Source organism: Sander lucioperca, chromosome 3, assembly GCF_008315115.2.
Source record: "Sander lucioperca isolate FBNREF2018 chromosome 3, SLUC_FBN_1.2, whole genome shotgun sequence".
NCBI classification, from domain to species: Eukaryota; Metazoa; Chordata; class Actinopteri; order Perciformes; family Percidae; genus Sander; species Sander lucioperca.
Window position 1 is genome coordinate 16,325,783 of NC_050175.1, and position 9,850 is coordinate 16,335,632.

Consider the following 9,850-nt stretch of genomic DNA (forward strand, 5'->3'; position numbering starts at 1 on the left):
AAAAGAAATTAAAGGGACTTGGTTTCAAAGCCTATTTTTTTGTCATTGGAATATATGGTGAAGGCTTTGAAATGTTTGCATTACTTAGTTTTACTTAGCAAAGTCTCCCATTTAAGGACTTCCTGGTAAATTACGGTACATACATACATACATACATACATATATACATACATACATACATACATACATACATACATACATACATACATACATACATAAATACATACCTAACTCAGTTTTACATTTATTGCACCTCTGTGTAGCCTACCTCCAAGATCATAACAAACACCAGTACTGCACATCGGCAACACATGAGGCAAACCACATGCATGAGTGAACACACCCTAACGCACACTGGCACATAACAGATACTTAGACAATAACACACACACCAAGGCACCCTGAGGTTCATATGAAAACACACTGACATGTGTGTATGTGCTCTACCAAGAGCACACTGCACAGCTGTATGGTGGTGAAAGTGGCAACAGCGCCTGCTGCCATTAGGGTCCATAGCTACCATGGCAACTGCCTCTCCATCACTCCACAATACAGAAATTAGGGAACACTACAATACTTATGCAACTGTCTCCTCTGTCTGTCTCCACCTGTCTAGATGTTTATATATGGTATGTTTGTATTTTTGGTGATACAAAGTTTGATTTCTTATATATGTAATATATTGTGCATAGAATATTGGGCTGAATATTGTTATACATATATTATTTATATTTTTAAGTTTTGTATGTGCACATCTATTTATCTGTCTGTCTGTCTACCTCTACCTATCTTTTATCCCACTGCACCTTTCTAAAGGAAATTGAAAAAAATGTCATCTCTTCACACACGCTCAACTTTCCTTCTATTTTCATTTCTATCCATATCTCTCTTTTTAGCTTCCATTACCACACTAACAACAGCTGTGCTCTAAAATGAAATCCATCATTTAAAAAAACTTTAAACCATGTTTACAAAATCACATTGTTCCTGGGGACATGATAAAAGAAATATAGATCAACATTCTTCTATATTTGAGGTGTATAGCATTTTGGACTGAAATGTGTACAACTTTGAGAATCTTCCCATATTTTCCAATGCTGTTTAAAAAAGGAATTTTATCTTAGGACCATGCGGTCATCTTTAGTTTTTTGTTGTCATGATATTTGTCAGACTATGAAACACCAGTGTGTCCTCTGAAATGGCTGTGAAGGCCTAGCAGCAGGTTGTTCACACTATCTGACATTAGTGAGCTCATACTCTGTAAATAAACCCGCCAGCTGACAAGAACTGCACTGCAACAAGGTTACGATGCTGTATGTGAATGTACTGTATGTGTATGTGTGTTTGGCAGAAAAAAACTTCCTCTCCCTCTAGATGCTTCTCTAGTTGAGCAGATGTATCATGATGACTTCATCCCTTCTTTTATATTCATTCCACACTGCTCCACATCAAACTAAATACATGGACAAACCTCACGGAACAACCTGACTTTTTATGCCGCAGATCGACTTTTAAAGCCGCTGTTTACTAACTGTTTGTAATTAAGGTGGCCAAAAGTGTATTTTTAAATACAGAAGTCAGACCTACAGATACCGAGAGTTGCTACTTTGACAAACATTGTCACCCCAACATATATACCTATATACTGTATCTTTATCGTCTAATGTAACCCTAAAATCCTGACCCTAAAATTGTCCCTTTATAAAAATACGGCCCAACCAAAATGCCCTCACACTGACAGTTGACAACTTAAACTGGTGTTCACAAAGATAAAGTAAAGCACACACACACACACACACACACACACACACACACACACACACACACACACACACACACACACACGCACACACAAATACATACACATACATGTCATGCCTGTCACTCACACCTCAGCCTGCCATGAGATTTTCCTAGTGTGAGATGCTGAAGATAGAGGTGTTATATCTGACAATGTGATAGCCTGTGACAGTGCATGTGTGTGCGCGCATGTTTCTGTGTGCTATATCAGCTTGTGACAGCAGGTTGGCTAATATTAAAAGTGTGGTTAGCAGGTCTTCAAATAAACCGTTCAGCGAGCAAGACTTCACAGTGTCACAGAGTGTTGGAGCTGGCACCTGCAGTTACTGGAACACTTTCACTTTTCATCTTGGCTCTGGATGATGGAAGTGAAATTTTAAAGTCAGGAAAACACATAGGAAGGAAAAACTGTGTCTGAACAGGCACTGCACATTTTGCAAGACTGACAGATAGGATGGGTGAATAGACACTTGTACACTCTGTGTGTGTGAGTGCTTACTGTGACAACAGTTACAACCCACCTACTTTTTAGGGTCAAAATTAGAGCTAGTCAGTCGTTCATGTTTTACAAGTACTGTAATGGCATTCCTGTTCTAAATACATGGCACTGAAGGGCTGCAAATTTGTGTGTGCACATTCCCAGCTTAACTATATAGGTTAAGAGGCTGTCTAATGCCAAAGATAGGAGGAGAAGAGAATGCTGTGTGTATGTGTGTGTGTGTGTGTGTGTGTGTGTGTGTGTGTGTGTGTATTTTAAGCAGCACTGTGAATCTATTGTGTCAGAGCATTGTAAAGGACAGGAGGTGAAACGAGAACAAGGATGACATTTAAGCTGCAGTTTCCATTTAGGCTCCATGGCAGACTTTGCTGCAGTAGTTGTGGATCAATTACTGTAGTATTTTGAAAAAAAGCTTTTATTTTTTTATTGGGTTCTAATATTAGACCTTGATGGAAAGTATATACCTCTTTTGTGGTTGTTGTTAATTTACCATCTGTCTGTGATGAAAGTCCTGTACTACAGGCTGTATGGTTCTGCAACACATATTATCTGAGTAAAGTAAACTGATTCTTAACAAACACATCTTTAATACTTGATTTGCCAGGCTCTCTTTCTTTCCATTTGTCATCACTCCCTTACCTCATACTGACTAATAGACATAAATATCATCCACTTTCTCCTGATGCTTATCGTCAGCATCTAACATCATTCTTCTTTCCAGCTTATCAACAAGATGGAGGAGGAAGATGAACGAGAGAAAGGGAAAGAAATAAAGAAAGAGAGCTTTAGGCTACACAAAGGTAGCAAGGCATAGATGGTAAGAGAAAGTGTGTGTGTGTGTGTGTGTGTGTGTGTGTGTGTGTGTGGGTGTGTGTGAGAGAGAGAGAGAGAGAGAGAGAGAGAGAGAGAGAGAGAGAGAGAGAGAGAATTAAATTGGCTTTTTGTTCCCAGTTTGTGCTTCAATCAGACACAGAGAATAGCCTCTAGCCGATAAACTTTCCAATTACCTTGAGCAGATGGAGCCTGCGGGGCTCGATTTAGAGGGTTTGAGATGGTTGTTGTTGTTTACTGTTATCTGCTATTGACTGTACACCAGGCTACAATGTCAGAGAGGGAGTCATACTAAAGCAGGTTCTCCCTCTTTAATCTTTACCTCCATATATCTCTGCATCTTGCCTTTTAACACTTTATTCTATCTCACTGAATCACCTATCTGACAAAGCATAATAATATCTGACATCAGCAGCAGTCTAGCAGTTGGTAATGCAAGCTTGTGCCTGGACGGGTGTCATGCTGAATCTAGGTTTGATGTCCATGCATAAGACTCCCCACTCTCAATAAAAACTGTGCTCTTGAGCAAGACTCTTAACCACCAGCTGCTCCCTTTGAGGAGCTTCGTGGCCAACAGTGGAGCACTATGGTCGCTTTACGGAGTTCCCATGTATGAATGAGTGCTACTGTGTGATCCTGAAGCCTGGAAAAAAAGCAAGCACGCTCAGTTGACTTTCATGGATATAGGACTGTTAAAAAACGGTTTAAGTTTTAGAGGCTTGCAGGATGATTCAAGCACACCCTGAGGAGGTTTAGGGTTTATGTTAAAACATATAAAAGCTCTTTGTACAGGCCTAGGGGAACCACCTGACAAATTGGTTTGAAGTCCTGGGATTACATGGTTTGTTTATTTAAACGTCTACTTTTCAAAGTAAAGTTATTTTTTTATATCAAAAACTCTCACAATAATAGTTTGTTTTTTTATTGTCTGGGAGAATATTAGTTTTAATATAAATGCAGATTTTACAGTTAGCCTATTCCTATTTTTTTGGTATCTCAGTATACATTTTAAGCAACACACTGTGTAACAGATGAGGTAGTTGGTGAAAATCCCTTTATGCAATATTGTGTTTAGTGCAAATGAACAAATGTTAGCATGCTAACACGCTAAAATAAGACGGTGAACATGGTAAACATTATACCTGCTTAACATCAGCATGTTAGCGTTATCAATGTAAGCATGTTAACATGCTAATATTAGCATTTAGCTTGAAGTCTAAGTACAGCCTCACAGTGCCACAAGGATGACTAAAAACTCTTGTCATGTCATCAATTATCTATTTGTTTTTCTTAGATAGTTTTAATTGAAGAAAATAAGAAAAGAATATTGGGCAAAAGAGAGGGATGTGACATGTAACAAAGGTTCCTGGCAACTGGGGAATTTGCGGTTATGTGGTACGCAATTCTAATCACGTCATCAGGACGCCCTAATTACCATCTTTTTTTTTTTTTTTTACTGTAGATTGATAATGCCTTCCTTGGCTAACTGTCAAATTGAACTGAAGTATGCCAAAATAAAAGGAGGAAAAAAGGAAAAGAAGTGTTTGGTCATTGAGTGAAATCCAGTTCTTTATTTCGGGGTGGATGCATCAAATCCCTTTCAAGTGGGGAATCTGCACAAAAATTAGAAGAGACTTGACAATAATAATAATAAGTCATAGCCTGGTGTCTTCTATGAGTAAAGTTGGCAGATGTAGACGCACACAACCTGGCACATGTTTGAATTTATTTTCCCATTAAATTCTGCAGTAGTTCATGGTTGACATACTACCTTTTTGCCTAATTCTGAGCAAGGAAAAACCCTGACTGAGTTTGTATATTTGAGTTTGTGCTTTTGTGTGTGTAATGGTAAGCATTCTGTTTCTGTGCACACACTGTTCACCTGTGTCCGCACACATGTATAGCCAGGAGTTGTCAGGCAGATCTTTACCTTCAGTGAGCCTCACTAACCTTGAGATGAAAGGATACCGGAGGGAAGAACGGATGGATGGGGAAAAAGAGGAGGAAAAGAAGGGAGCAGGGGAGGAGTGAGGGAGTGTGTGTTCAGGTGTGGGATACGGCAAGATGGATTACCCAACCCAACAGGCAATTTATCACTGTCAGAGAGAGAGAGAGGGAAAGAGAGAGTGGGGTGAGAAAAAAAGAGAGGGAGGGTGAGGGATACAGAAGAAAAGGATAGGATGAAGGGCTTGGGGAAAGATAGAGGATACAAGGGGGATTGTGAGAGAGGAACCCACTAAATCATACTTTACTTTATGTACAATTAGAGATGCTCTTACAGGTCCTTTTCTGGAAAGGATGGACACGGATCAGAGGAAAGACTTCAAAGTATTATGCCATAGTTTTTCTGCGCAAGAGTGTGTTTAATTTTAGCGAAGCTGTCCCTGTGGAGCACAGTACTCAGTAAAGCTAAGTAACTTTGCTCTGTAGTTCAGTAACACACTGAACTACAGAGCAAAGGTCACTACTAACACTGCCCGAGGTATGGATCCTTGTGGTTCAGTATATGTGGACCATCGTACTAACACCTAAAAAAAAACTTCTGACTTTTCTTACTGGCAATAATTAGAACGTGGTATTTTTCTCTCAGGCCCTGATATAAATAAACCATTTTTGTTGACAGTTGTAGGAAACACAATTGAGAAACAAATTAGCTGTATTTTTACTGGTAGTATGGTGTTACAGGATTACCCTGCAGAGCCACCTGTGCCTCCTGCAAATATCCCATGTGAAAACAGCTATTTTTCCACTTAAATTAACTAGCAATGAAGCCAAGTTCCTCATCTATATTCAGACACCAGGCAACTACAGTAGCTAATTGGCAGCTAGCTAACACATTGAAGTAGATTGTTTTTTCACATATAGCTTTGGTAGCTTAATTTGCAGTGCAGCTCTGATGCAGATGGTGGACTAATTTAAAAACAGGCAGCAGAGTTTATAAGCAGTTAATTTACAGTCAAGCACCACTATGGATAGCCAGATAATTTAAAAATAGGCACCGGCAAGCTACTTCCACATAAAAAACAGGAGGTAATTTAAACAACTATTTCATTTACAGCTGGGCACTGATGTAGATGGCCAGCTAATAAAAAACAGGCTCTCTTCCAGCCAACTAGCTCATTTACATTGTTGCAGGGGGCTGCACTTTAGACTTTTAGACTAGCACTGTACAAGCTGGGACAAGATTCATAGCTCAGGCTGTTAATTGGAGGGCAGCATTTGCCACACAGGCTATATACAGTATACAGACGGACAGCTCAGCAGACACACTCTTAAATATTAATGAAGCATAAATGAAAAATGCAGAAACACAAACACTTGTTACGTTTGTATGAGAGAATGAGAGAGCGAGAGAGAGAGAGAGAGAGAGAGAGAGAGAGAGAGAGCAAGAGAGTTATCCTCGACGCTTTGGCAATATTTTTTTCCTGACATTCATGCCAATAGCATTTTGAATTTGAAATTTAAATTTGAGAGAGGGAGACAGAGATGGTCTGATCCATCAATAGCATCTGTTTCCAGTATTTTGTACGCTCTTTGATTGGGTTTAACATCCCACTTCACCACGCATACACACTGATCAAGCAATGCTATTTTTATACATGTGCATAATGTGTGCAGTGAGGAAAACATAACTTTATGGAGCAGAATGGCTGATGAGCACTTAACCCAAGATAATCCATTGCAACGTTCAGACAGCCAATTAATTATGGTTGTCAGTCCCAAAACCGTGGCTTCGGGAATGTAGCCTCTGGCTGCTGCAGACCGAAGTACGTCACCAACATGATCTGAGGAAGTGCATCAAAGGCTCTCTGAAGGCTTCTTTTAAAGACCTCCACACTGACCCTGCTTCATGAGTCGTGTGCCCACAGCCATTCAAATAAGTGACATTTCAAAGCGTACGAACATCTAAGACCAACACAGCAAAGCATGTGAAGCCACTGTCTCGTCCTCTGAGTGAACCAACCCTGCTGTCCTGCCCTCACTGCAACTGAGAGTAAGGACTACCCTCGGCAAGTGGTGAAGACAACCCTCTCAATTCAAGGACAAGTGGTGGTGATGCTGTGGCAGTACACAAAACCAACTTCTTCTAAATAAGAAGGAGAAACACACACAAATATTTTTCATGTTCCATCATCAAGTTTAAAAAAAAAGTTCCTTTTTTTATTTGATTGATTATTTACTACAGTGGTTTATTAAAGCTCCTGCAATATAACATACTGCATAATTACCTGCCATGCCAGTTTGACTGAAGCGGAAAATTGGCTTGAGCATTTAGATAGAGAATATCAGAGTGCGGTTAATGTGATCTATATCACTGAGAGGTCATCATGGAGAAATCAGTTTGAGTGTGTGCATGTGGGCACCAAAACATCTCTTGGATGTTATCACATATGACACTTTTTATTATTGCTGATAGCATGAGGCCTCACTAACACACAGAAAATTATACAGCGCACACATGCTGCGCCCACAAACAAATATGTACACACAAACACACTTTATATCTCCAGCGAGACAGAATGCAGCAGGTAATTTACATCCCCTAGCTAGTTAGTTGTGTATGCTAATTAATTTCTGCATTGCTATGGCAACACAAACATTCTAATGCGTTTTTCTCTGTTATTAATATAGCGTGTCAACATCACAAGGGAGTGTGTGTACATGTGTGCAGACCAAAGTGTGTGTCTGCTCTTGTAAATGTATGCATAAGCGACTTTATGCATGTGTGCAAATGTGTGTATGTGTGTGTGCATAATGTTGTCCTAACCAATATAAGTCTTACACCCATTATTGGATCATATGAAGGAATGACAAAAAACAGTGATTAAAGGAGACATACTTTAGAGAGGGGGGGGGTGCATGTAATAAATGAGCGAGAGAGAGGAAACCTACTGGGTAAGTTATTTGTCACTGAGGGGAAACAGAAAGAAAATTCTGGGGAGGCATGTGGTTTCCTTAATGTCTAGACTCTCACTAACATGCTATTGAGGAGCATTTTCTGCTTTGGGTTATTACTGCTTTGGGCTGTGTGTGTTTACACCCATTCACACACTGAGTTAATTTAGTGTTTACTTATTAAGTGTACAAATAATGGCATATATATATATATATATATATATATATATATATATATATATATATATATATATATATAAATCCTTCATCACCTACCTTCAGGTAGCTGTCCTTCCCTTCTTTTATTCATATATAATTTGGGCTTAATAATGTGGTAATGTTTTAACACTGTTCTTAAACATGTTTACGTAAAGCAAAAAAGGCATTCAGTCAACATCTCTTTGTATTCTTTCGTATTCATAATTGTGGTACATTTGAGACATGGATGTTTGTGATTTCTTTTTCCACACAGAGTCATTTTTAATGGAAAGAATGCTTATATGTGATGAATTAAATATGTAATTGCAACTGTGCACATGCCCTACTAACAATAAGCCTGTGGCTACATGGTGGTTAGTTAATAAAAGCTAGCGTGGTGAGGTGAATGATGCGTCCCCTGCTGATGACAGTTTGACTGAGAGAGTTGCAGTAAATCACAACAAAGCTCTATTACCTTAACAAAGTCTTCTTCACCTACAAACAAGGCACTGCTTCACTTTTGTTGTTTGTTCTACTCAAGATGTTAAAAGTTCAAGATGTTATGGGCAGGTTGTCAGATGAAAGCCTGCGTGTGTAGATTTTGTTATTGGTGGAATTTCAACTAGTTGTCTCCAGATGTGTATTCTTGTCTCTTATCACCATGGTCCTGTATATTACATACTTTATTGTAGAAACTGGACATATAAGGTGCCTGAAAAGCAATATAATATGTATATAACAGGCAATAATATGTCCTGAGAGTGAGACAGAAACACCAAAAGAGAGTGACAGTGACAGACAGAGTGTGTTTTGGGAAAGCCAGTGAGAGAGAAATGTGCTTGACCTCTGTCAGTGTAACATTTGTCCTATATGTGTGCACATCCATATGGTGTGTGTGTGTGTGTGTGTGTGTGTGTGTGTGTGTGTGTGTGTGTGTGTGATGTCATTTATAACCTCTGTTATTGACCTTGCTCTTGCACAGACATAGGACTCAATCATTCTCTCCCACACACACACACACACACACACACACACACACACACACACACACACACACACACACACACAATCATTCTCCATCTTGAGACCAATGTGCGTGATCATGAGCCACCAACACACTTGAAATTTATAGTATTTTCTTCACAGTTTTTCATTCTTTGTCGTTTTCTTATCATACTGTCACACTCCTGCCTTCTACTGTGTGTGTGTGTGTGTGTGTGTGTGTGTGTGTGTGTGGGTTCTCTCAGAACAGGTGCGAGAGACCCACACCTGCAGATAAATGTGTGTGTGTATATTATATACAGTAGCAAGTAATGAGGAGAGAGATGAGAGGAGGTAAATGAGAATGGGGGAAGGAGGAAAGGTTTACCTTCCTTGTTCAGTCATCTGGAACTAATTACACACACACACACACACACACACACACACACACACACACACACACACACACACACACACACACACACACACACACACACACACACACACACACACACACACACACACACACACACTTGCCAATAAACCATAAACCATAAACCAGTGTCATTCTGGCTATGACCGACTAAGAATGTGTTCCTCCTCTCCTTTGTATTGAAGAATTAGACCCTTTTCTGTCAGATTTCT

General features: G+C 39.5%; 1 protein-coding gene across 1 annotated transcript in view; it reads left to right on the plus strand.

Annotated features, from left to right (window-relative positions):
• The window catches only part of kif26ba (kinesin family member 26Ba), an 86,104-nt gene that overhangs the window by 10,319 nt on the left and 65,935 nt on the right, over positions 1-9,850 (plus strand). The window lies entirely within an intron of this gene.